This window comes from Nicotiana tabacum, chromosome 21 (genome assembly GCF_000715075.1).
Source record: "Nicotiana tabacum cultivar K326 chromosome 21, ASM71507v2, whole genome shotgun sequence".
NCBI lineage: Eukaryota > Viridiplantae > Streptophyta > Magnoliopsida > Solanales > Solanaceae > Nicotiana > Nicotiana tabacum.
In genome coordinates this window covers 32,674,896-32,697,922 of record NC_134100.1, presented here as the reverse complement: position 1 = coordinate 32,697,922, position 23,027 = coordinate 32,674,896, and the positions used below count along the sequence as shown (strand labels likewise).

At 40.4% G+C, this 23,027-nt stretch overlaps 1 non-coding gene across 1 annotated transcript; it reads left to right on the top strand.

Annotated features, from left to right (window-relative positions):
- The first annotated feature begins 19,894 nt into the window (after positions 1-19,894).
- LOC142175631 (small nucleolar RNA R71) lies at positions 19,895-20,001 on the top strand. Its single transcript, XR_012704727.1, has one exon. It is a non-coding gene; the product is annotated as a small nucleolar RNA R71 (small nucleolar RNA).
- Positions 20,002-23,027: the final 3,026 nt, after the last annotated feature.

The following is a 23,027-nucleotide window of genomic DNA, read 5'->3' as shown; positions in this document are numbered from 1 at the left end:
CCACTAGCTTGTGGATGATAGGGATTCTTGACCTTGTGAGTAATACCATACATGCTAAGTAAAGTGTCAAAAGCCTTGTTGCAAAAATATGACCCCTCATCGCTTATCATTGCACGTGGAGTACCAAATCTTGTAAAAATATTCGTCTTCAAGAAAGCCACTACACTTCTAGCCTCGTTGTTGGGTAAGGCCTCAACCATTTGGACACATAATCCACCGCGGCCAAAGTGTAAGCTTTTCCACAAGAACACACAAAAGGGCCCATAAAGTCAATGCCCCCAAATATCAAAAATATCAATCTCCAAGATGGTTGTGAGACGCATCTCATCTTTCTTTGAAATTCCACTGGCCTGTTGACATTTATCACATCTTTTCACTAAGTCATTTGCATCTTTGTAAAGAGTAGGCCAATAGAAACCACAACTTAGAACTTTGGTCGTCGTTCTTGCTCAACCATAATAACCATCATATGGCAAAGAATGACAAGCTCCGAGAATGTCACCTTCTCTTCTTCCGATACACACCTTCTAATCACCCCATCCGTACAAATCCGGAAAAGGTATGGCTCATCCAATAGTAGTCTTGATTATATATTTTGAGCTTCTTACTTTGGTTTGAATAGAACTCATCCGAAATGATACCACTCATAAGAAAATTTGCCAAGTCCGTAAACCACGGTACCTCTTTCATTGATAGTGCCAAAAGTTGCTCGTCGGGGAAAGAGTCATTTGTTTCAAGGCCATCATGTGGCCTCCCCTCCTCCTCCAAACAAGACAAGTGGTCCGCTACTTGGTTTTCACTGCCCTTCTTGTCTTGAATGCCAATATAAAATTCTTGCAATAAGAGTACCCATCTCATCAACCGAGATTTAAATTCTTTTTTGCTCATAAGTTAGCGAAGCGCCGCATGATCTGTGTGAAAAATAACTTTGGCACCCATTAAGTACGAGCGGAACTTCTCAATTGCAAACACAATAGCAAGGAGTTATTTCTCTGTAAAGGAATAATTGACTTGGGCACTATTCATGGTCTTACTAGCATAGTAAAACGGATGTAAAACCTTGTTGATACGTTGCCCCAAAACAGCCCCAACCACTAAATCACTTGCATCACTCATGAGCTCAAATGTCAAACTACAATTTGGAGAGGTAATTATATGAGTAGTTGTCAACCTAAGCTTCAATTGTTCAAAAGCCCTCACACAATCATTATTAAAATAAAACTTGGCATCCTTCTCAAGGAGCTTACACAATGGGTTCACCACTTTAGAAAAATCTTTAATAAAGCACTGGTAGAAACCCACATGGCCTAAGAAACTCCGCACACTCTTCACTGTGGTTAAGGGTGGAAGCTTAGAAATAACTTCAATCTTCGCCTTGTCAACTTCAATACCATTCTTTGAGATCTTTTAGCCAAGGACAATGCCCTCCTCAACCATGAAATGACATTTCTCCCAATTGAGTACTAAATTAGTTTCTTCGCATCTAGCCAACAACCGAGAAGTCATCCATGAATACTTCAAGGTAGTCATCTACCATGTCCATGAAAATAGCCATCATACACCGTTGAAAAGTCACCGATGCATTGCACAAGCCAAATGGCATCCTCTTGAGAGAAAAAGTACCATAAGGACATGTAAAGATTGTTTTCTCTTGATCTTCTGGAGCAATAAGAATTTGGTTGTAGCCCAAGTACCCATCAAGAAAACAATAGAAAGCACATCCGGTCAATCTATCGAGCATTTGGTACATAAAAGGAAGTGGAAAGTGATCATTCCTTGTGACTTTGTTGAGCTTACGATAATCCATACAAACTCTCCAACCGGTCACTGTTCTTGTGGGAATCAACTCATTCTTCTCATTGGTAACAACCGTCATGTCCCCCCTTCTTTAGGACACATTGAACCGAAGAGACCCATGAACTATCGGGAAGTTTAGCACCATGCAAAATGCGGGGCTTATACCCTGAATATTAGCCAAAGTCCACCCAATAGCCTTCTTCCTCTTTTGCAACACCGCCAATGTGGAATCAACCTGCACGTTAGTCAAACAAGAGGAGAGAATAACCGGTAAAGTAGAACAAGGGCCAAGAATTCATACCGAAGATGTGGTAGCAATGGCTTCAACTCCAAAGTAGGTGGATCTTCAATAGAAGGCTTTGTAGGAGGAGTCTTCCTATTCTCAAGATCCAAAGACAATTTTTGGGGTGCGTAATTGTACGACCCCATTCCTTGCAAAGAGTTCACATATTCCATGAAACCATTTATCGCATCATAATCAAATTTGGGCAAAATGGCTTCCAACATATCACCCACATTGATTGTAGCACTTGTATCATCAACAATAACATCGGTCACCAAGTTCACAAAAGAACACACCACATTGCTATTTGGTTGCCGCATAGACTTGAACATATGGAATACCACTTTTTCATTACCAACCCAGAAAGTGAGTTCTCCGGCTTCCACATCACAAAGAGCCTTACCCGTAGCAAGGAAAGGTCTCCCAAGAATTATAGGCACTTTATAATCAACTTTATAATCTAGAATAATAAAGTCCGCCGGAAGAATGAACTTATCAACCCAGACCAAAACATCCTCAATCACTCCCAATTGCCTCTTCATGGTACGATTGGCCATTTGTAACCTCATAGATGTGGGTCTTGGTTTCCAAATTCCCAAAGTTTTAAATGCCGAATAGGGCATCAAATTGATACTCGCCCCAAGATCACAAAGAGCTTTAGCAAAATTGGCACTCCCAATAGTACAAGGAATCGTGAAAGCACTGGGATCCTCCAACTTAGGAACCATGGAATGAACAATTGCACTCACTTGATGAGTGACTTTGATAGTTTCAAAATTCATCAACCGCTTCTTGGTCACAAGATCTTTCATAAACATGGCAGAACTGGGCATTATTCCAAAGCTTCTACCAATGGAACATTAATAGAGAGACATTTCATCATTTGAGTGAACTTCTTGAATTGATTCTCACCATTTTGCTTGGCAAGTCTTTGAGGATATGGAGGTGGAGGCTTAGGCAAAGGTGCCTTAGTCTTTTGACTATCGGCTCCGGTATGTCAAAAATGTGATCCCTAGATGGGTTCACCTCCTCTTGGGTCTCCTCCACACTATCATCAATGTCAATCCGTACCTCCTCATTTGCTTGAACATCATTGTTTGGGATTTCCTCTTCTTGTATCATTTGGTCATCATCCACAAGTCACCTTTAATCTGAGGTGGGTGCATTCTCGCCTCTTTCACTCCTTGTAATAACCACCATCGCATGCCCCTATTGTTACCACCCTTTGGATTTACCATTGTATCACTTGGTAGCACATCCTTAGGACGAGTATTAAGAGTTTAAGAGATTTTCCCCATTTGAACTTCAAGATTATAAATTGATGTGCTATGTGCGGCAAGTTGGGCATCTGAATTGGCATTCTTCTCCATCATTTGCTTGAACATGTTCTCAATACGACCCATCTCATTGTTTAAAGAACTTGAACCATGAGAAGGATAAGGAGGCGGGTTGCTATGTTGTTGGTACATTGGGGGCCTTTGAAAACCCGATCCTCGATTTCCTTGATTGTTATTATTTTCGCAACTAGCTTGATTGTTGCCTCCTCAATTTTCTTGATTATTGTTGTTGTGCCAATTCCATTGATTGTTAGAACCCCAATTGCCTTGGTTATTTTTTGGTCGCCATTATTGTTGATCGGAGCCTTGGAAATTGTTCCTTTGCCCTTGGTAATTGTTCATAAATTGTACCACTTCCTCTTGCTCATGATAAGAATCATCTTGATCAAAAGTACCATCATCTTGTGCATAACTCTCCACTCAGGATTGAAATTGTGGACCCTTGGTCCTCTTCTTGTTAACCAAAACATTTATCCCTTCCATAGCATGAACTTTATTAGGAGCTTGAACTTGATTAAGTTGGGCCTTGGCGAGTTGGGTCATAGTTGTTGTCAATTTGGCAATGGCTTGTCCATTGTCTTGCAACTCTTTATAGAGATGAATCATGTTGGGATCACCTGGTGGAACATTATCTCGGGATCACCAAACCGAAGATATTTCTGCCATCTCATCAAGAATCACACATGCCTCCGCATAAGGCATTGTCATAAAGTTGCCTCCTGCCAATTGATTGGCCACACATTGGTTCATAGTATTAATACTACAGTAGAAAGTTTGTTGGATCCTGTTGTCGGTCATATCATTGTTCGGGCACTCCTTTACCATTGTCCAATACCGCTCCCAAATTTTATGCAACGACACATTGGGCTTTTGCTTGAAAGCCAATATTTTATACCTAAGAGTAGCCATGTGCCCCGAAGAGAAAAACTTAGCAATTGCCGTCAATTTATCCCAAGTATGGATCGAATGATTAGGCAAACATTCCAACCAATCTAAAGCTTTACCCCGTAGAGAGAAGGGAAAAAGCCTTAGCTTCAAAGCATCCTCCAAAACATTTGTTTGTTTGCTCCCCCAACACGTATCCACAAAACCCTTCAAATGTTTATAAGCATTTTGACTCGGCTCCCCGGTGAAAAAGCCTCATTTCTCAAGCAAAGTGAGCATCACATTGGTAATTTGAAAGTTTTCCGCCCTAATACGAGGGGGGACTATTGCACTTGCGTAACATTCATTGGGCAAAATCAGGTGTTTCACCGCTTGTGATTGTGGTGGTGGAGGAGAGGGAGGTGGGGGCACGTTGTCTTGTTGACCACTGATAACAAACTAGCCCTAAAAACTCTTTCCCGTCTATTTATAGTGCCCAAAAATTCACTAACAAAAATGCCCTTCAGGAGGTTCTGCAGTCGCAGAATTCCATGTGCGGACCGCTCTTTTCTTCTTCTCTTAAGTTAGGAGGAATTTTGCAGTCGCATAATTCCATCTGCGACTGCACTTGAGCTTCTGCGGCTGCACATTTTGACTGCGGACCACACTTTCATGAGGCTTCATACTTGGTCTTTTTGCACCTTCTCTGAACTTTTCAAATCTTGTCAATGCGACCAGCTTTTGCGGCCACATAATTTGGTGTGCGGACCGCGCTTCTTCAAACTCCTCTGAGGCTTCAGGGCTTCTTCTGCGGCCGCATATTTATTTCTGCGGACCGCACAATCTTCTGCGGGCCGCACTTTTGCCTACAGCTCTCCTTCTTGCCTTTTTGAGCTGGAATACTCCTTTTTGAGTTAGATTTCTTTGTTAAGCTCCAATCCTCCAACCTGCCTGCGATTCACACGATTTCATTAGTTTTGGGAACAAAAATTAATATTTTCGGACTAAAACTAAAGTATAAAGGTACTAATAAGTGGTTAAAATCTACACTTATAAATAAGCAACTTTAACCAATTTTCAATCACTTTTCCCTAAATTTTAACACATCAAATCCATGAATTTCAAGGTAAAAATTAGGGGTTTTGGATAGAATTTAGAAATTTTGTAAAATCGAGATTTAGATCTCAAATTAAGGTCGGGTTTTGAAATAAATCACATAATTGGGCTAGGGAATGAATGTGTACTCGGAATTTGATCTGAATCTCGAATTTCGACCAAGCGGACCCAGGGTTGACTTTTGTTGACTTTTTCAAATATGATCAAAATTGAACCTTTTTCATTTGTGTGCAGTTTCTAAAGAATGTTTGGAATTGTTTGACAATTAGCTTGATTTGGTTAGTTTGGAGGCTTGTTCGAAAGGAAAAAGTCATGGTTGACTGTTGATTTGTTTACGAAAAGAGGTAAGTGTCGTGGTTAACTTTGATTTAAGGGAATTAAGATACAATCGAGTCTTTTTGCTATGTGAACTATATGTTGGGGGCGGCGTATATGCAAGGTCATGAGTGCATATATTGGCCTTGGGATAAGCATACGGGTGGAAATTGTCTTAATTGTACCATGTTATTTACTATGCCTTACATGCCTTAAATAGATCGCTTATTCTTTGACTAGTCGCTTTCAAGTTATTTCTTATATTTAATTATTTTGATGTTGGGTGTTTAGATTGAACTTGTAATTTGTTGTTGGCTTTAATTGAGGAAAGATTCTCGTATGACAAGTGGAACTCAATACTATAGTTTAAATGTATATGTGAGGTGATGAGTGCATATATGTTGGCCATGGAATAAGCATGCGGGTGGAAATTGTCTTAATTGTACCATGTTATTTCATTTACTATGCCGTATATGCCTTAAATAGATCGCTTATTCTTTGACTAGTCACTTTGAAGTTATTTCTTATATTTAATTGTTGTGATGTTGGTGTTGAGAACGTGGAACTTGTAATTTGTTGTTGGATTTAATTGAGGAAAGATTCTCGTATGACAAGTATTACTCAATACTATAGTTGAAATGTATTTTCTTCCCACCTTGCTTGATATTTCTGTTGTTTTTGTTACTTGGCGAGGAAGAGTGAAGATCATGAAGGGTGTTGTCGTACCTCATTTTCACATTGACATCATTGATTGAGTGAATGTGAAGTTAAAGGCATGAAAGGTGATGCCATGCATATGCATTTTATTATGATTATGTGAGGATGAGAGTAAAAGAAGGGTGATGTCGTGCAATTTGTTGATTTTATTGCTTGACTTAATAATTGAAATGTGAACTTGACTCGATGGTTTCGGTGACTATTTTGGAAGAGGTTACTTGGTGATTCTTACATATTGTTTCCGCTTATTGTCCCTTTCCACATGCTCCTACCATGTTGTTACTTTTGATGCTTTAATTGTTATTTCGTTGATTTATGTATATTACTGTATAGGTCCTTAGTAGGTATCTTGTCTTAACCTCATCACTACCTCGTCGAGGATAGGCTCGACACTTAATGAGTATATTGGGTGGGTTGTAACCATACTACACTTTCGCACTTCCTGTGTAGATTTTGACATTGGTACCAGCGGAGTCCCTAGAGGTAATTACCAGATACCAGACAGTGATTCGAGGTAGAACTGCATCCCGCATGCAAGCCTTAGATGCACTTTCCTATTCTCATTCTATTGTTTCAATTTTATTTCAGACAGTGTTGTACTTCTTTCGGAACCTTGTATTTAGTTGCATTTAAAAGCTCATTTACTTGTGAGACCAAATCTTCGGGTGGTTCATGTTAGTTATTGGTTTTAGAACTTATTATGTTATCACATAGTTGCTTTACATTATGTTATTTGTTCAGCTGTCAGATATTTATTGCATTTCTTTTCGTATTATTTTGTTATGTTGGCTTTCCTATCGAGCGATATTAGGCGCCATCACGACCCCAATTGGTCGGGATTTTGGATCGTGACAAGTTGGTATTAGAGTATTAGGATACCTAGGTCTCACAAGTCATTAGCAAGCTTAGTAAAGTTTTGAGGATCGGTACTGAGACGTCTATACTTATCTTCTAGAGGCTATAAGGCTTTTGGAAATTTCACCTTCTTTTTTTCTCTATCATGGGACTTTATACTATCAATGAGTTTAAATCATTCTATTCTTGTTCTCTCATAGCTGGTAAGGACACGTATTACATCAGTAGTTGATCTGGAGTTGGAGCCCCAGGGTGCAACCACTACCAGGGTAGAGGCAGAGCTCAGCCTAGAGCAAGCACAACAGCACCTATTGCAGAGCCTCAAATCGAGAAGTATGAGGAGATCCTTATTCATGCCGCCCCAGTTAGACCAGCTCAGGTCCCAGAAGGGTTCATTGCTACCCTAATATTTCAGGACACCCTTGTCCGCCCATTTGGCCTTATGGAGAATATGGCCCAGGTCGGTGCATTTCCTATGGAACTAATCGTCTCTCAGGCTAGGGAAGGAGCCCAGACTCCCACTAATCACACTCTAGAGCTAATGGCTCATGGATATCAGACTCCGACAGCTTCATCAGTTGGAGCAGTTCAGCATGTTATTGCTACACAGTCTAGGGAGGGACCCGCGATATCGTCTGAGGGGCTAAAGAGGTTGGAAACGTTCACAAAGTTATTTCCCATTCGCTTTGGTGGTACACCTCTTAAGGACCCCCAGTATTTCTTGGATCGTTACCATGAGGTATTGCGCAATATAGGTATAGTGCAGTCTTATGGAGTTGACTTCGTAGTGTTTCAGATGCATGGCTCTGCCAAGAGGTGGCGGCAGGAGTATGTTCGGGGCAGACTAGCACGTTCACTACCTCTCACTTGGTCTTAGTTCTCACAGCTATTCTTGGAGAAGTTCATCCCCTTTACCTAGAGATAGGATTTCCGCAGTCAGTTTGAGATCCTCCAGCAGGGTAACATGACTGTTACCTAGTATGAGACCAGATTTATGGACTTATCACGCCATGCAGTTATCTTGATCCCTATAGAGAGGGAGATGGTACAGAGGTTTATAGATTGCCTTACTTACGGCATCAGGTTACAAATGGCCGGGGAGACCGAGGATGATGTTTCTTTTACTCGGGTTGTGGAGATTTCTCGGTGGATCGAGCGGATTCGTGCCAGGATAGATAGGCGACATCTGAGAAGAGGCCTCATCAGTTTGGTGGTTTTAGTGGTGCCTCATATGGAAGTAGGGGTTCGTTTGGTAGAGGCCATCCCATCAGGCTGGTTTAATCAGCGCTTCAGGTATCACATAGTTCATCAGGTGGCCACAGTGCTTAGGGATCTCATTCCGAGCAGCTAGCATCCAATGCACTTTCAGCTCCGATTAGCACACCTCTGATTCAGAGTTATCAGGGAGGTTATTCGGGTCGACAAGGCCAGTTCCAGGGTCAGCAGTCACATCAACCGAGGGTTTGTTATATGTGTAGGGACACAAGGCACATCGCAACATTTTGCCCAGGTCACAAAGCAGCATGCCACAATAGGGTACTCGTGCCATGGTTTCAGCACTAGCTGCTCCGCCACTTGACCAGCCAGCTAGGGGTAGCGATCAGGTAGCTAGAGGTGGAGGCCAGCCAGTGAGAGGTTGTTCGACAGGCAGAGGTCAAATTGTTGGGGATTAGCCATGTTTCTATGCATTTCCATCCAGACGTGAGGCGGAACCATCAGATGCGGTCATCACAGGTATTGTTCCAGTTTGTCATAGAGATGCATCAGTTTTATTTGATCCGAGCTCTAGATTTATTCGTATGTGTCATCCTATTTTGCTTCATATTTGGATATGTTTCATGATTCTTTGAGTACTCCTATTTGTGTCTACACTCGTTGGGGATTCTATTATGGTGGACGAGGTCTATCGTTATTCTTTGGTCACTACCGGGAGCTATGAGACTAGGTTTGACTTTCTGGTACTAAATATGATGGATTTTGATGTGATTTTGGGTATGGATTGGTTGTCGCCTTATCACGCTATCTTGGATTCCCATGCCAAAACTATGATATTAGTTATGTCGGGGTTGCCTCGATTGTAGTGGAGAGGTACTCCTGGTCACTCTACTAGCAAGGTCATTTCATATGTGAAGGCTCAGCGTATGGTCGAGAAGGGGTGACTGGTGTATTTGGCTTATATCCGTGATTCTAATGCCGAGGTGCCTTCCATGGATTCCATTCTGGCGGTGAGAGAGTTCCTAGAGGTGTTTCCCACAGACTTGTTGGGTATTCCACCCGATAGAGATATCGACTTTTGTATTGATTTGGTTTCGGGCACTCAGCCTATTTCCATTCTCCCGTACCGCATGGCCCAATTGAGTTGAAAATATTAAAGGAGTAGTTGCAGGATTTGCTTGACAATGGATTCCTTATACCTAGTGTCTCGCCTTGGGGTGCACCACTGTTGTTTGTAAAGAAGAAGGGCGGATCGATGAGGATGTGCATAGACTATCGGCAATTGAACAAGACCACTATCAAGAACAAATATCTGTTGCCGAGGATTGATGACTTATTTGACCGGTTTCATGGTTCCAAGATGTTTTTCAAGATTGATTTAAGGTCGGGCTACCATCAGGTGAATATTAGGTCATCGGATGTCCCTAAGTGTTGGGTCCAAATTCACACGTAAGAATATGCGGCCGACAAGTAATAAAGTAATAAGAAAGTATCGTTCCCACAAGAATTTATAATCAACTATTGTCCAATATAATCTATTTATAAATTTAATGCTCAAGTGAGTGTGAAGAATATGATTGTGGCTTTCATAACTAAATTACTACGAACTAATAAGCAAGCAAGAAAATAAGATCGCAAGTAGAGCAAACAAACACTTAGAGAGAATTCAATGAGATGGAGATATTCCAGGGTTATGGGATTGACGTCTCTCCTATTGCATTTTTCAGGTTGATGAAATCACTTTACTTATCTAATATGTTGATTAGAAGGGTTTATTATGCTCGCGAAGTTCTTTCGACGATGCGCTCGCCTATTCAAGCCAAACTAAGACTATATGTCTATGGAATCAAACTTAACAAGAATGCATGTATATTTGCTGGAAAAATAACCAAGTAAGGCAACTAGAATATGTCTATCCTAATCACGAATTTATTCTCTGATGCCTAGATTCAAGAACTTACTCTATTCAATCCTATATGCAATTTATAGTTCCCACTTTTGAGTTCAACTACAAATTCGTAGATAGTACTCTATTGTTAGCTACGCAATAGAATAATTAAGTGCAAGATTGAATAAACAAATTAATATGATAAAATCAAGAAAAACCATCAACCGTCAAATTACAATAGTCAAGAAGGACCCATAACCTAGGAATAATGAGGTTCTTAGCCACTCATGTTCATCGCAATAATCAAAATATCATTTTTAAACATAAAAGCTATGAATACTAAATGAACAATGGAAGAATCGATGAATTTCGTGATTCCGAGTGTTTCGTGCTTGTGTTTTCCTCTCAAAGTGGTTTCTCCCCCTCCAAAGTAGGTTTAGGTTTGCTTCTATATGAGTTGGGGCGTCTTGGGGTCGAAATAACCAAGTCCCGGGCGAAATAGGACAAGTTTCCACCACCAGCACCCAGGGTAGTGTGGGATGCTAGCCCTGCGCTGGAAATTTTGAGGGTCTGGAAATTGTGCCACATGTAGTGCCCCGCGCTACCTGTGGCGCTACTTTGTGACTTTTTCTCGTTTCTTCCCCTTTTCGCTTCAATTCACGCACCTTAGTCCCAAATTGCCTCTGAATGATTCATACACATAAAAATACCACAAATTAGCACAAATCATTACATTACACATCCGAAATCTACATAACATGAGTAAAATGCGAAGCAATATGCATATAAATATACATACTTTAAGCCGAATATCAATACCCCACACTTAAACTCTTGCTCGTTCTCGAGCAATGGAACTATAACTATACCCTATACATCAACATGGAAGGAGAAATTCAATTTTGCAATCATATACTCTACCTTTGATTATAATCGATACCGTCAATCAAGCATGAACATACGAAATTCATATTCTTCCCATTTTAAACATGCCCAAGTATACACAATACAATTCAACCAATTCAGACAACCTATCCACAACCACCCTACCTCAAGACCGACTCGTTACCACTAAGCACCCTCAACTCGCGCACTCACCCAACAAGAGAAGTTCACAACATTACCAATCTGTCATGAGATCATGTGTCCTCACTGTAAGGCCTCGTAAAATTTTGCAAAAGAAAATAATGTTTCATGGTGACGAATTGGTTTTACGTGTTGAGTATTATAGCAAATTCTTCGCGGCGATCTTGCGAGCCGCGGCTCGGACTTTTTGGGTTGAACAATGCATTGGAAAGTAAAGAAAACTATTTAACGGAAAAGTGTATTTCTGTGGTCCATTATGCGACAGCAGAATCACTCTACGGATCACATAATGGCCGCAGAGTGAGGCAGCTAATTGGACCAATTGGAAGCAATTATGCGGTCGACTATGCGACTGCATAACTGTTATGCGGTGCATTATGCGACCGTATAACGGTTATGCGGACCGCATAGTGACCGCATACACAGACAGTTCTTTTGGCTATTTTGTAACCAACTATGCGACCGATATGCGGTCTGCATATCGGTTATGTGATCGCATACCTTGTTCCGGAGCTCTATTTTTGGGTTTTTAAAACCTGACCCTATTTTGTTAAATACACTCCTTGGGTCATTTTGAGCTATTATCTAACATTTTAGAGTGAGAGAGGGTGCCCTAGAGTGAGAAGGTGTTCTCCAATATTTGCTCTTCAATTCTTGCACAAGTTTTGGAAGATTAAGAAGGCAAGCTCACTAGGTCTTCATCCTAGAGGTAAGATTCTACACCCTAAACCCTAATTTCGAAATCATCTGAACATGGGTAATTAGCAAGATAATGTTTGGGCATGAGAGTTGATTATTTTACATGCATGTGATATCAAGGGGTGTAGGAAGATGGTTGAACTAAGCATGGTAAAGATTGGGTTGTGGAATGATGGAATCCTCCATAAAAGGGACCTTAAAACCTTATGCACACCTTGTGTTTGATAAAATGCTCAAATGAGCTAGAAACATGATCATCTTCCTAATTGTGGTTCAATTTGTTAAATTTCTAAAATATATTGAAGTTGCTAAGAATTCTGGAATGTTTTAGAGTTTAAGGAAGCTCAATTGAGGTATGTTGGCTAAACTCTTCTTTAAGAGTTGGAATTCTCATTATCCTTGTAAGTTTCGAGATGTTGATTATAAATCGAGTATTCCGATAAGTTTTGTGATGAAGAGATATGTTCAATTCGTATTTCAAATGCTCTTATCATATTGCATTATAAATTGAGGATGTGTCCCAAACTATGGATTACGTATCCACATGTTATAATTTCTAGTCGTGATTTATGTGAAAGGTATTATACCAAGTTGTGTAGAGATTGTGATTGTGATACACCTCCACCCGCATACATTGGGGTGAGGCGGCATGACCTCTTTGTGTGGGGATTATGGCATAGAGATTGTGATTGTGATACACCTCCACCCGCATATATATTGGGGTGAGGCGGCATGACCGCTTTGTGTAGGGATTATGATATTGTGGGACTGCACCTCCACCCACTTACATTGGGGTGAGGCGGTACGACCGCTTTGTGTATGGTTTTGGTATTGTTGTGGCACCACCACCCGCATACATTGGGGTGAGGCGGCATAGCCGCTTTGTGTTGGTATTGGTATCGTTGATACATTTCCACTCGCATACATTGGGGTGAGGCGGCATAGCAGCTTTGTGTAGGTTCTTGGTACTGTGGTTATACATCCACCCGCATACATTGAGGTAAGGCGGCAGGGCCGCTTGATTAGAGTTGTAGTATTGTACGTACACCTCCACCTGCATACATCGGGTGAGCCGGCGGGGCCGCTTTGTGTGAAGATGGTTATATAGGATCTCATCTTAAATCCTATAAATGTAGTTGATATCTTTTAATAAGCTTGTTATGGTTGAGACGGTTATCTATATTATTCTATTGCCGCACTAGTTTATCATAATTATCTTGGATTTCTAAATTCTTAAATTGGTGTTTAGTTTTCATACTAGTACTATTCAACGGTACTAACGTCCCTTTTACCGGGGGAGCTGCATCTTTAAATGGATGTAGGTGGTTTCACAGCATGAGACATTAATTAGTGATAGCAGTACACCTTCTTTCAAGCTGACTTGGTGAGCTCCACTTCATCCCGGGGTCATGTATATTTTGATCTTTATGTATTATGGTTGAGGTATAGCTGGGGCCTTGTTGCCGGCATTATCATTGTACTCTTCTTTATCTATAGAGGCTCTGTAGACATAGTGTGGGTTGTGTATTGGTACTAGGAAAGACAAACTATGCTATGTTGTAGTTGTACTACTTGTCCATTTGAGACTTTAAAAATGGTGAAACTTATGGTAAGAAATTGGTAACTGCAGACACGACCACTTTATTTTTTAATTAAGGAAAACATATATTCTCTTTATTCATGAATGAGTTTGGGTAGAAGAAATCTAACAGGCTTGCTCAGTCGGGTTCACTCGGTTGAGCGCCGGTCGCGCTCCACGATTTTGGGGCGTGACACTCACCAAAAAACAAGAGAGTGAATATAGAAATAGTCTGCACATTCAAATATGACTTTGAACATAAATTAAGGACATCACACAATTGAACAAAAGTCGCTCACTCTCACAAAGAACTTCATGTGCATCCTGTGGTCGTACCATAAGCTTGTTCGTAGTGTACATATCTACTAATCTAAGCTAGCCAAGTCTAGGATCAACTAAGACTTTATGGGTTGTAAAATAGGCTATAGGACGGGTATGATACATTTAGGAATAGTGACTAACCCTCTTAAACACTTTTAATACACTACACTCAAGAATCGAGCATGATTTATTTCAACCAATTCACTCACCACAAACCATACAAAACATAGCCCTTTCTTCAATTAAGCACTTCTACATTCCCCACTAGCACGGATTAGTAAGACTAGGAGGTATGTGTTTTTCTTCTTTTTGACTATCAACATTAGTTGTCTATAGCGACTTCCCAAATCTATCACCTTACTTCTTTTAGCGACTAAGTGCCTTCGGAGGTAAAGGTTCAACAAGCTCAAAATAAGAACAAAATAAGGATACGGCTTGTAGTGTGGGTGCTAAAGAAAAGGTCTACAGGATCAAAAGGGCTAGCAACAGCAAAATTTTATTTGTAAGTGACAAGCACATCTATGATCAACTAGGAAACCCCTACTTCATCTCCTATACTAGCACAACTTAATGATTTCGCTTCGATTAATACACGGGACAAGTTCTAGACTACACAGGATAGCACAGAATAACACAAATCCTCACACACACGTTGCACATGACACAATCAAAACGGTTTTGTTCAACTCTTAAGTCAAACAAGCACATATAGTTGAGAATTTTTAAGCAATATTGCACTAGGTGACATACAAGTCAAGCAACTGAGAACATGCGTCACAGAGTAGGCTATTTATTTCACTTAGGCATCACATTTCAAATCAAATATAACAGGAATACAGAGCACATGTGATAGGCTAATGTGCCAGCACCAAACATGTCATAGATATCTAGAGCAACTCAGTTCTCTTCCTATCCTACTCCTAAAAAGATAAAAGTAAAATACCCGGTTCAGGATACACTCTTGGAAAAGAACCCGACGCCCAAAGAAAAACCAAGGGAATTACTACCTAAATTATCCTATGTAAGGCCCCGTAAAGGTTTTCCTAAAAACCCGGATTCTGTGATGCCAAAGTAGGCGTAGAGGTTAATAATAGTAGAAATTCTTCGTGATGAGCTTGCGAGCCACGGTTCGGACCTTTTGGATTGAATAATGCACTAGGAGTTGAAGGAAAATGTTGGGCAAAAGTACACATTTTTTCGGCCCATTCTGCGGCCGCAGAACCACTCTACGGACCGCAGACTGGTCGCAGAGTGGGGCAGTTTTCTGGGGCATTTTTAATGCCAATTTCACGGCCATTATGCGACTGCATAACCATTTCACGGGCCACATTCTTGTCGCATATCCCGCCTTGGGATGTTTCGGAGGGAGGCTATGTGGTGCACTATGCGACCGCAGAACAGGTCTGCGGGCCGCATAGTGACCGCACACCAGGTCAGTTTCTTTCCAGTTCTGGCACCCATTTTCGTGGTCATTTTGTGGACCACATAACCACTATGCGGTCGCATATGCGACCGCAGAACCCGTTCCGGAGCTTCAATTTTGTGGTTTATAAACCCGACCTTATTCCGTTAAAACACATCCCATGGACCATTTTGATCATATTTTCTGATATTTTTAGAGTGAGAGAGAGGGTCCTAGAGGGAGGAAGTGATCTTCATCAAGTTGTTCTTCAATTCTCACTTAAAACATTGAATATTATCAAGAGAGGCACCTAGGTCTTCCTCCTAAGAGGTAAGATTCTATCACCCAAACTCTTAATTTTAAAATGTAATTAGAATGGGCCATTAGTAAGGTAATTCATGGGGATGGGAGTTCTTACCTTGCATGCATGTGTTCCTATGGTATGTGGGAAGGTTGTGAGTTAATGATAGAAAATAATGGGGTATGGGTTGGTGGAGTCTTTCACAAAAAAGGCCTTAAAACATTGATGCATGCCTAATGTTTGATAATATGCTCAAATGAGCTAAAACCATGTTCATCTTCCTAATTTTTGGTTCAATTTTGTTATATTGCTTAAATAGATTAAAGTTGCTAATATGACGGAATATCTTAGAGTTTTAAGAAGCTCAATTGAGGTATGTTGGCTAAACCCCCTTCTTCTTAGAATAATTGGAGTAAGCTCTTGATCATTATAGAATTGGCGATTTCTAATGTGTTTGTATTAAAGGATGTAAGTTCAATATTTATTCTAAAGGCTTCATCATGTTATCTTGTTATTTGAGGATGTGTTCAAAAATGTGGAATATGTGTTAGAAATATTAAGACTTCATGTCAAGATTGAAATAAAGGTTGTTATGCCAAATTATATGAAAAGCCTCTATATGCCTAAGATTCTCAAATTGCTCATATGTGAATTTAATGTCTTGAATGGGAAGCCTTATTGTTGTTGATAATGATAATGATAATGATATTGAATGTGGAAAAGGGGTTTGGAACTATGAAATATGGCCAAGTGCCCAGAATGACTTGGTAATCGTAATCACTAGTGCCAATGAATCGAAAATATATGAAAGAAGTACGATGTGAGATGATTGACTGAAAAGGGTAATGTCTCAAATGAGATGGCCTAGCCGATCGGGCAGAGATCGGACTCTGTGTAAGAACACGGTGGTATTGTAGATGAAATTGTGAAAAGGGTTGATATCTCAAATGAGATGGCCTAGCCGATCGGGTCGTGATCGGACGCCATGCCGCACACATAGTGGTACTGTGTTGGAAAGTTATAATGAAATTGTGGTAATGTCTCAAATGAGATGGCCTAGCCGATCGGGCCGAGATCGGACTCCGTGTAAGAATACGGAGGTATTGTGAATTGTGGAATATCGGTACTAAAGATCACCCAACTTAATAATATGGAAATTGTCTTGAAAGCGTATATGATCCTTAACTTGTCATTTTACTATTATTTGAAGCCCTTATTGAATTCTTGACGGTTCCTTTTGTATTATTATTCATTCTATTGAGTTGGTGTTTAGGTTTACATACTAGTGCTATTCGACCGTACTAACGTCCCTTTTGCCGGGGGCGCTGCATCTTTAAATGGATGCAGGTGATTACATAGCAGACAATGTGGATCACAGATAGTGCTGCATCCTCTTCTCAGCAGACTCAGTGAGCCCCATTTCATTCCGGGATCAAGTATTGTACCTTTTTTTTATATTGTTGTCACATTATGAGGTATAGCCGGGGCCTTGTTGCCGGCACCATCTTTACTCTCTTTTTTTATCTTTAGAGGCTTCGTTGACACTATGTAGGTTGTATATGGGTGTTGGGAATGCTAAACAAGTTATGTTGTGTTTGATCACTTGTTCCACTTGAACTATAAGAAATGTGTATTTTGAGACTTAAAGGCGCAATGTCTAAAGAAACGATTTAGGATTGTATGAATGAGCTTCCTACTGTTTAATTAATGAAATCACGTCTTGTCTTGATCATGGGTGAATTGGGTAGAAAGTATCTAACAGGCTTGCTCGGTCAGGTTCACTCGATTGAGCACCGGTCGCGCTTTTCAAGGTTGGGGCGTGACATCCCAATAAAAGCAAACAAATTTTTTTTGGTATTTTTAATCGAACTTTAATCCCTCAAGAAAACTGTCTAAAAGATCCATCACGGGAAAAGTTCGAGCTTTTTCTGATTTGTTTTTTCTATTTTCGTTTTTTTTAAGAGTCTACTACTCTTAACTAGACTACTTCTAACTATGGGTTCTAAAATAAAACTAATAAAATAAAAAAAAATAGTTTTATACAATTACAGGTCAGAAAGTAGTTCCCTCACCCCACACTTATGATATGTGTAATCCTCGATGCATAATCACATAGAAAAATATTAAAATAAGGATGAGAAATACTCCCTAAGACCCTCTAGGGCCTAGCTAGCACATGATCCTCAATATTAAAGGTCACTACGACCCCACACTTAAGCTCAACATGCTCCTCAGCTTCAACTTCGAGTACTCAGACTTCCCCGAGTAAATAAAATACATGCTGGGTTGCCTCCCAAGAAGAGCCTTATCTATAGTCGTGGCATGACTCTGCGACTCTGCTCAGGCTGGGCACTTTCATTTCCTCCTCTTTCCATGTAGTTTTGACTTTTTGCGCACTCTAGGAGGATCTCCTCTTTCCTCTATGACCCTTTTCTCTTTTATCTTTACACCTTCAGCTCGCAACACCACTTCTTCTAACTCAATTTTCTTTTCCATGCCAATAGGCTCCATGTAAGTACCTTGCTCTATCAACTTTGATTCTACCATAGAGATCATGCACAAATCCTAATAATGCTTAGGAAGGTTAAGCGCCTTGTCCATATTAAATGTGATTTCTTCATCATGCACTCTCATCTTTAGTTTACCCTCCCTCGCATCAATAAGTGCTCTACTAGTATCCAGGAATGGTCTCCCCAAAATAAGTGGAACCTTCTCATCGGCCATGTAGTCAAGAATAATGAAATCGGCGGGAAAGATGAACTTCCCCACTCGCACCAGCACATCTTTAATAATTCATTCAGGCACCGCTAATGATTGATCCGTTAGTTGTAGAGTTATAGTAGTAGGCTTGGGGGCTCCAAGATCGAGATGTTTGAACATTGATAGTGGCATCAAACTAATGCGTATTCCCAGATCGTAAAAGGCTCTACCAACCTCGTGTTTTCCAATCGCCAAGGAAATTATAAAACAACCTGGATCCTTCAACTTAGGCGGGAGCTTGCTCTGTTCTCTAGCAATGCACTCCTCAGTAAGTGCAATCGTTTCAGACTCTGTCAACCTTCTTTTGTTGGCCACAATGTCTCTCACGTACTTGGCATATTTAGGTACTTCTTGCAGTACTTCTATCAAAGGTAGATTCACATGCACCTGGCTCAAGATATCTAAGAATTTTTTGTACTTGGACTCATCTTTTGACTTTTGCAACCTTTGAGGAAAAGGTGGTGGTGGATTTTCCTCTATCTCTTGCATGTGTTCATCATCCTTCTTTTCGGCTTTTTTTACTAGCTTAGGCACCAACTCTCTTTCGGATACATGCTTTTGGGAGGGAGGCTCCTCCAATTCTCTCCCACTTCTTAGATTAATTGCTTACACGTGTTTTATGGGATTTTTCTCGATATCACTTGGGAGTGATCCAGTAGGTCGGGTATTTTGTTGTGCAGCTAACTGCCCAATATGCCTTTCTAAATTTCAAAAATCAGTCCTTAACTACTGGTTGTCTTTTCGAAGCTGCTAGTTGTCAATTAGCAGCTTTTTAACATATCATTGGTGCTTTCTTCTATCTGTTGTGGTGGCCTTTGGGGTTGATTGTAGTTCCCTTGAGGTGTGCACTAATTTTGAGTGGCCTGGTTTCCACTCCATGAGAAATTTAGTCGATTCCTCCAGATGGGATTATAGGTGTTCTCGTATTGTGTATTTTGGTTTATTAGACCTCTACTCTAATGGCCCACATAATAAATAGATTCTAGATTCACAGGGCATTGATCACTCGTGTAACCTTCTCCACAAATTTCACAACATATGGCCATCCTCTGAACCTGCTGCATTTGATGCCCTTGACCCATTGCCATCTTTTCCATTTGGTTGGTAAGTTTAGATATTTCTGCCCGCATGGCAGACATCTCATCTAGCTCAAGTGTACCTACTACATTCTGTTTTATCATCCTTCTTGGTTAACCCTCACCTTGCCAGTTATGATCATTTGTAGTGAAATTGTTGAGCAGAGTTTGAATCTCACTATATGGCTTTTGCATGTAACTCCTTCCACAAGCTGAGTCTAGATTCAATTTGGAGGTCTCGTCCAACCCATCCACAAACGTATGTCCTATTACCTCACCTGTCTGACAATGATGTGGGCATTCTCTGAGGAGTTTCTTGTATCTTTCCCAAGCTTGACGAAGAGTCTCACCATCTTGTTGTTGAAACCCAAGAATCTGACTCCTCAGTGCCTTTGTCTTCTTAGTGGGAAAAAACTTGATTAAGAATTTTCGTACTAGATCATCCCAAGTGTAGATTGAGTTTGCGGGCTCTTTGTTTAACCATTCCTTTGCTTCCCTCATTAGAGAAAGGGAAACAAAGTTAGTCTGACATAGTCCTTAGAGACATTCGGATAGTTGTATATATCCGTAATCTCCAAGAAATTTTGGATATGCCTTTGGGGATATTCACTTGACAACCCCAAAAATAATCATGTGGATTGAATCAGTTGCACCATGTATTGTTTCAGCTCAAAGTGCCCAGTTATATCAGGCTTCACGATAGCCTGAGTCATGTTCGCGAGACTAGGCCTTGCGACCTCAATTACCGGTCTTTCTTCATTTTTTGCCATCTTGATTGGCTGTGATTGGATTACAATACCCAACTCTGTAATTCTTGCTCTTTCTTCTGCCTCCCTCTTTAACATGTGGAAGAGTCTTTCGGGTTCAGGATCAAGAGAAGGAAGGTTGTTCAAACTGTTGCTTCTTTTTAGAGTTCAAGGTGAACATCTATAGAGTCAGAAACAGTAAAACAGATTAACACTTGAACAAAAATAAAAGAGCTTATTTCAGACAAATAACTAATTTCCAAATCCCCAGCAACGGCGCCAAAAAATTGCTCGGTCCAAATGCACACGCAAGTATACGCGGTCGACAAGTAATAAAGTGATAAAAAGTATTGTTCCCACGAGAATTTATAATCAACTATTGTCCAATCTAAACTATTTATAAATTTAATTTTCAAGTGAGTGTGAAGAAGATGATTGTGATTTTTATAACTAAATTACTACGAACTAATAAGCAAGCAAAAAAAATAAGACTGCACGTAGTGCAAACAAATACTTAGAAAGAATTCAATGAGATAGAGATATTCCAGGGTTATGGGATTGACGTCTCTCCTAATGCACTTTTCAGGTTGATGAACTCACTTGCCTTATCTAATTTGTTGATTAGCAGGGTTTATTATGCTCGTGAAGTTCTTTCGACGTTTCGTTCACCTATTCAAGCCAATCGGAGACTATATGTCTATAGAATCAAACTTGATAAGAATGCATATATACTTACTGCAAAAATAACCAAGTAAGGTAACTAGAATATGTCTATCCTAATCACGAATCTATTCTTTGATGCCCGGATTAAAGAACTTACTCTATTCAAACCTATATGCAATTTATAGTTCCCACTTTTGAGTTCAACTATAAATTCGTCGATAGTACTCTATTGTTAGGTACGCAATAGAATAATGAAGTGCAAGATTGAATAAACAAATTAATATGATAAAATCAAGCAAAACCATCAACCGTCAAATTACAATAGCCAAGAATGACCCATAACCTCAGAATAATGAGGTTCTTAGCCACTCATGTTCATCACCATAATCAAAATATAATTTTAAACATAAAAGGTATGAATACTAGATGAAGAATGGAAGAATCGATGAATTCCATGCTCCCGAGTGTTCCGTGCTTGTGTTTTCCTCTCAAAGTGGTGTCACCCCCTCCAAAATAGGTTTAGTTTTGGTTGTATATGAGTTGGGGGCGTCTTGGGGTTGAAATATCCAAGTCCCTGGCGAAATAGGACAAGTTCCTGTCACTAGTGCCCAGTGTAGCGTGGGGCGCTAGCCTTGGTGCTGGAAATTTTAAGGGTCTGGAAACTGCGCCACAGGTAGCGCCCCACGCTACCTGTGGCGCTACTTTGTGATTTTTTCTCGTTTCTTCCCCTTTTCACTTCCATTCATGCACCTTCGTCCCAAATTTCCTCCAGATGATTCCTACACATAAAAATACCACAAATTAGCACAAATCATTATATTACACATCCTAAATCTATGAAACATGAGTAAAATGTGAGGCAATATGCATATAGATATACATATTTTAAGCCGAATATCACTACGACAACTTTTTAGACTCGGTATGGTCATTGGTGATGTCATTTGGCTTGACTAATGCCCCATCAGTCTTTATGGATTTGATGAACCGGGTATTTAAGCCTTACTTGGATTCCTTCATGATCGTCTTTATTGTTGATATTTTGGTTTACTCTCATAGAGAAGAGGAGCATCAGCAACACCTATAAATTGTACTTCAGACTCCGAAGGATCATCAGTTATATGCCAAGTTTTCAAAATGTGAGTTCTGGTTGGACTCGATTGCCTTTTTGGACATGTTGTATATTTTGAAGGCATCAAGGTGGATCCAAAGAAGATTGAGGAAGTTCAGAACTGGCCTAGACCTACTTCAGCTATAGAGATTCGAAGTTTCTTAGATTTGGCGGGTTATTATCGCATGTTCGTGCAGGGGTTTTCATCTATCTCAGCCCAATTAACCAAGTTGACCCAGAAGTGTGCTCTTTTTAGATGGTCCGGCAAGTGTGAGGTAAGATTTCATAATCTCAAGAATGCATTGACTACAGTCCCAATGTTAGTGTTGCCTGCAGATTCGGGATCTTACATTATGTATTATGATGCATTGCGTATTGGGCTTGGCGCGGTGTTGATGCATGATGCTAGGGTAATTGCCTATGCTTATCGTTAGTTGAAGGTTCACGAGAAGAATTACCTTGTGCATGATTTGGAGTTGGCAGCCATTGTTCACGCATTGAAGATTTGGAGGCACTATCTATACTATGTTCTATGTGAGGTCTATACCGACCATCAGAGTCTCCAATACCTGTTCAAGTAGAAGGACTTTAATTTACGGTAGCGGAGATGGTTATAGCTGTTAAAAGACTATGAAATCAACATACTATATCATCCGGGGAAGGCCAATGTAGTGGTCGATGCATTGAGTAGAAAGAAAGAGAGCATGGGCAGTTTGGCATATTTACCGGCAGTGGAGAGGCCACTAGCGATGGATGTTCAGGCCTTGGCCAATTGATTCGTGAGGTTGGATATTTCAGAGCCTAGCCGGGTTTTGCTTGTGTTGTGGCACAATCATCGTTGTTGGAGCATATCAAGGCTAGCCAATTGGATGATCCTCATTTGTTGGTGTTGAAGG